General features: G+C 37.3%; 1 long non-coding RNA gene across 1 annotated transcript; it reads left to right on the top strand.

The window, feature by feature from the left end:
• Positions 1 to 6: 6 nt before the first annotated feature.
• On the top strand, positions 7 to 2,500 carry LOC127642478 (uncharacterized). The gene is made up of 3 exons (XR_007970371.1): positions 7 to 117; positions 1,298 to 1,427; positions 2,078 to 2,500. It is a non-coding gene; the product is annotated as an uncharacterized LOC127642478 (long non-coding RNA).
• Positions 2,501 to 6,273: the final 3,773 nt, after the last annotated feature.

Below are 6,273 nucleotides of genomic sequence, written 5' to 3'. Positions count from 1 at the left end.
CCATTATTTGTAATTGCATGGACAATGCATGACCAGTGAAATCTTCAAACTTTCTCTTATCTTCTCCTTGTGTTCCAGGGAAGATAGAAAGTCAAATGAGTTTGGAACAACATGAGGGTGAGTAAATGATTATTTTTGGATAAACTGTTCCCTAAATTTTATGTCTACTCTGGTGGTAGGCCTATTTTATACGATGAGAATGGAAGTCCAGTTGAAACCAATTTCTCTGTGGACCAGTCTGATTGGGACACAGAGGAAGCGGTTGTGTATAAAGAGGTGTGGCCTTGCATTCTGCGGTACACTGAGCTGATTGACTCAGGGGTACAACAGCAGACTGTTGCATTGATGTTCCCTTTGAACTTGAGTACAGATGTTCACTGCAGGAATAAACATCCTGTTTTAAAACCACTGATCAACCAGAGCCATTCAGAATGAATCGTACTTCAGGGGGCAGGGGAGTGCTGGAAGTCAATGCGGAGCAGAGCGAGCGTGCAGTAGTTTATTCAGTGGATTGGAGTCCTGCAGCTCCAAGGTTTTTCTTGGGTGACAGCCACTTTCAGCTGCTTCCACTCTGGCTGGAGATTGAGAGAGGCAGGCTGGGGAGCCAGAGCTCATACTAAATATCCCACTGTCAGGCTGGTGAGCTTATTTGTGTCTGAATCACTGCGTAGAGCCTTTCCACTACCCTGCATTCTGACACCTCATCAGTGACCAGGGATGGCATTCCAGAGTCATAGTGAGAGGGCTGATCAGGGCAGTGGAGCCTGGACCTGAAGTGTAGATGAACTACTATTACAAAATAATTACTATGGTGCTTCTATGATTCGCTGATGGAATCAGATGGTAATACCATGTTACTCTGATTTTGTATAATGTATGTACCATAGTATTTTTATGGTACCCCAAGGTATCTGTTTAATAATGCCATGTTACTATGGTAAATGTAAAAAAAATAAAAAAAAACATGCTAGTACCATGGTACTTTTTTGTACTTTTTGGTAAAAAGCAGAGAAGCTGAATTTTTATATAGCTATCGGGGCACAGGGACAGGAAAGGTGTAGTCACACAGGGGTCAAAGCCATTTCCTGTACTGCCACATGATGTTCAACAGCCCTTCCCCCACACACATTCATCCATCTACTTCCCTTCAATTACTTAGAACTATTTAACTGCAATAGGCCTAACAAATTCATCCATCATTTATTTTTAACCAAAGAGGATAAAGACTTAATAAATACAAGTCTATCTATCTGTAATTTGGAATTCATCTCGTGCTCCTGTTCCTTGGGCTTTATAGCAGTGGGTCTGGCGAGGTGAGAGCCTGAGGAACTCATCCAAACCCAAGTCCTTTATATGAGATTGAGTCACCTCCCATGCAATAAACAGGATGTAGGAGGTTGCAATCCAGGCTGATCAAAGAAATGAAAGTAAGTTGGCAACCGCAAAGGAATCTTAAATGATTCCCTCCCCATCGGTCCTCATGCCCAAGGTGCAGTGCTGCATCTCTGGTCAATTGGGAGTCTGAGATGAAGCACTGTAGCTCGGGAGGGAGGGCACTGCGTCTAAAATCATCAGGAACATATTTAATGGCATGTAAACATAAGCTACTTTGGTTTTACATTTAAAAGCAAAGTAGCTCATTCTAACCCCCAAACCCTAAATTTATGGAATATAATGCAAATTTATAATTAGCAGCAGCATTAGTGGTTGTCATAACTGTTGATTTATGTTTGCTTCAGCATTATTTGGGAAGTCAGGTTTCATTTAGACAGCATTCAATGTGTTTTCCCAAGGATCGTCCACAAGTGTCTTCCTCCACAATGCATTCCCTAATTTCCCCATCCCCGGGGTCCAGTTTTCCCAGGAATCCCTTGGGCAATCACAAGGGGGATTCCTGGAAATACTGTTCTTGGGGGTGGGGCTGGACCACTGAATATATCAAGTGATATAACTTACTTATATTGTCTCATTACCCAGTTGTGCTACACATATTTAGCCATAATTACATATTTATAATTTCTTTTTTTTATCCCCTATTCTCCCCAATTTGACATGCCCATTTCCCACTGCTTACTAGGTCCTCATGGTGTTGCGGTTACTTGCCTCAATCCGGGTGGCGGAGGACAAGTCTCAGTTACCTCTGCTTCTGAGATAGGCAATCTTATCACGTGGCTCGCCATGCATTACATCGCAGAGACTCACAGCATGTGGAGGCCCATGCTACTCTCAACGATCCATGCACAACTTACCATGCACCCCATTGAGAGCGAGAACCGCGACCATGCGGAGGTTACCTCATGTGACTCTACCCTTCCTAGCAACCAGGTCAATTTGGTTGCTTAGAAGACATGGCTGGAGTCACTCAGCAACATATTTATAATTTCTAGAGTATAACTATCAAGTAAAATATCCTCCTTTTGTCATAAATACATTTATTTTGATTTCCTTTACAACCTTGTTTCAGAAATGTATTTTCAATAAAGTTATCATTGATTCATCCTCCAAAGATGTCCTTATTTCTTATATATTATTTATATAATTCAGTTTACACTACATTTTGGTAGTCCAACCTTTGCTTAACCCATTTCTAATTTTTTGTTCTAAATTTGAAGGGCCTAAAAAGAGTTGATACATTTTACATAGAATTTTCAACTATTAATGAAAGTGCAGACTGTCTTTATTTCATGTGAATATTTGGTAAAAGATTATGTCTGTGTAAAAGATTCACAAAAGAAGCAAGTAAAACCTGTCATAACCCTCATACAACTCCAACTTGTGGTACATATGTTTAATTTTGTTTTTAAGATTGCTATGGCTCATAAATCATGCTCACAAGTCAAGTAATCATGCAAGTGTTCACAATTGTGACCAGTGGGGAAACAATTTTGCCAATTTTATAATGGGACTCGTCAGTACCTATTCAAAAATGTGGGTATTACACAAGTTTTGTTACAACAAATGAATCTGAAAATTTAAATGAAAAAGAAATATGCATATATTGTTGGTTTATTATTTCCTTTCCCCCCACAATTTCCTGGTAGTAAAAAATATTAAATGATGTTACTTTATTGTAAGCAATTTCCAATTGGGTCTTATTAACAACTGAGTTTTATTAACAACCATTTATTTATACTTTTATATATTTTATATACACTTTTTATATATAAATTTGTTTCGTTGGGCTATCCAATGAGTAAAATACGTACATGTGCGTTTTAAGCTGGGAAAACAAAGTGGGATTCAATGGTTAATATGAATTTATGAAACAGCGCCACCTATCAGTAGAAAGAAAATAGTTCAGAACATTGCATGCAAGCCTAATACACACAAGAGGGCGCAGATGAGTTTACAGAGGTGGAACAAAAGAAAACCCCGCAGTCCACACGTGGTGGCTCAGATTACATTGATTTCAAAAAAGTGTGACTGAAGGTATTTACATATATTTCTGTGGGATACAGTAATCACAGTCGTCCTACTCATTAGAAACTGTATGTTATGCAAAAGTGAATCATGTCCATATACATGAATTAACTATTTACAGGCTCATGTGATCAAAGAGACTATTGAATAATTGAACACTAACACTACTTAGTATTTGTACACTATTTTACTATCCAATTGATGGTAGATTTAATCTGTCATTATTTTGCAATCTCTAAATGAATAACAGTGAGCGCCTGTATACAGATGCATCCATATACAGTACCTATGTGCAATGTGAGTCATTCAGGATTAAGTGGGCAGCAGAAGCATATATGCATGTGAGTGTTCTGATACTGTTCTCTGTTCACCGATCCTATCACTAAAAGTGTGACACTGCATGGGAGAATAAGCTCCACACCTCTGACAAAGATCAAAGGCAACTGTGGCAAGTCATGGTGGAAAAATAATAGTAAACTAGAACAACATACAGAGTAGCAAAGTCATCTCACACACTCCCAAAGTCCCAAAGGTTCCTCAGAGACATCAGTTGTATAAATGTTTACATCACTTCAAGGAGCGGAGAGGAAAGGACAAGACACAAGGATCTGTACGAGGTTGCACCATGTCTTGTTAAACTCAACATCTGCAGGTGAAATCCAGCTTTGTTGATTCGGAGCCTCTGAATCCACATTGGCAGAAATTTCTTCAGAAGAAATGCCAGTAAATAAGTAATAGCACATAATCCCAATATGCATACATACATACACTGGCAGCCAAAAGTTTGGAATAATGTACAGATTTTGCTCTTATGGAAATAAATTGGTACTTTTATTCACCAACATGGCATTCAACTGAACACAATGTGTAATCAGGACATTAATAACATGAAAAATTACTATTACAATTTAAAAAACAAAATGTTCAGAACTTCTTAAATTATTTCAAAGAGTTCTCATCAAAAAATCCTCCATGCGCAGCAATGACAGCTTTGCAGATCCTTGGCATTCTAGCAGTCTGTATGTCCAGATACTCAGGTGACATTTCACCCGAAGCTTGCTGTAGCACATGCCATAGATGTGGCTGTCTTGTTGGTTGTCGAGCACTTCTCATGCGTCAGAGTCTCACTACTAGAGACTCTGATGTACTTAACCTCATTTAGTTGTACATCTGGCCTTCCACATCTCTTTCTGTCCTTGTTAGAGACAGTCGTACTTTATCTTTGAAGACTGTAGTCTACACATTTGTATGAAATCTTCAGTTTTTTTTTTTTTGGCAATTGAGAAAATGTTTTCATTTTTGACATTATTTGCCAGTCTGTTGCATACTGTGGCAACTCAAAAACAAACACAATGACAATGTTAAGCTTCATTAAACTTACCAATTAGCTTTGAGCAGTGTTTGATATAATGAAAGTGATTTTCTAGTACCAAATTAGCAATTTAGCACAATTACTCAAGGATAAGTTTTTGGAGTGATGGCTGCTGTCTAGATTTGATAAAAAAAGTATTTTTTTCAAATAGTTATGCTGCTGTTCTGACAGTAAAATAAATAAATAAAATAAAATAAATTAAAAATTTTCTTCATCAAAAATCAAGGTTACAGTGAGGCACTAAAAATGAAAGAGAATGGGGCCAATTTTCTGATGGTTTAAAGGCAGAAATGTGAAGCTTATAATTTAACAAAGTTTAACTCATGTATTATTTGAGCTGTAAAGTTGTTTAAATTCAAATTTTTATGGTTGTTTTAGGGTTTAGGTAATTGCATCGTCATGGCAACAAAGTTGTAAAATTGGATATAACTTTACACAGAAAAGATTAGTAAGCGATTTTATCACACTAAAATCATATTTACACGCAAATTGTTTATGTATTGTGGCTATACTTTTGAAACAGTGAGTATTTTAAAGTTTACAGAATTGCCCCCTTCACTTCCATTTTAAATGTCCCACTGGAAACCAGATTTTTGCTTTTTTTAAAGAAAATGTGGGACGAGTCGAATTTATTATTTTGGAAATCAACATTGTCACAAATGCTGTCGATTGAGCTTAACTTGTATTGAACCCAGAATATTCCTTTAACATCGTGTCTGGATCTGTGATATTTTGAGTTGAAGTCTATTTGTGTAAAGATACAATAGATAGGCCAGGGGTCATAAAAAGTTGTGAAAGTAAAAATGACCTTTAAACACGAACTCAAGCCTTATACCCAACTATAATCAGATATGAGTATGGAAAAGTAATCCTGTGTTATTTTCTACAGACTAGTCATTGCACGTTTGTGTTGTGAATGAAAGAAAAGTTAAAGACTGACAGTAATTCCAAAAAATTTCCACATCTTTGTTTTTTGCCGGCAGTTTAGCAATAAAAGGTTTGAGTCATGATTATCTGCTCAAACAACATGAAGAAAATCAAAGCTCGTACATGTCTAAAGTGTATTAGAGGTGGAGTTCGGTTACAGTTTAAAATCATTGTTGTGATCAGCAAATATGGATCAGTAAATCTGAATTTAATCTATGTTTAGGACAGGATTTAAACCGGATGCCCTAATTTGATCAAACAATGTTTTTACAACATACATGTGATTAAATAAAGTTTAGCTGAAGTTGGTTGTTAATGGTAGTGCGAGCCCTAACCTACTTTCTACACATATCTCTCTGATCTGGCTCAGACTTGCCCGTATGACGCAGAGGAAGAGATCTACAGGGTGGAGCGACTTGAATGGTTGGTAATGGTATGCAAAGAAAAATTTCACACACAACACACACACTTGTAACCAATTTATTAATCTGATCATGGCAAACCTAGCAAGCCCAGGTTTGTTCTTCATTTCTCAGTTTTATCTGTTTTTCTCA

This window comes from Xyrauchen texanus, unplaced genomic scaffold, assembly GCF_025860055.1.
Source record: "Xyrauchen texanus isolate HMW12.3.18 unplaced genomic scaffold, RBS_HiC_50CHRs HiC_scaffold_643, whole genome shotgun sequence".
NCBI lineage: Eukaryota > Metazoa > Chordata > Actinopteri > Cypriniformes > Catostomidae > Xyrauchen > Xyrauchen texanus.
The sequence above is the reverse complement of the archived record's forward strand: the minus strand, read 5'-3'. Positions and strand labels throughout refer to the sequence as shown.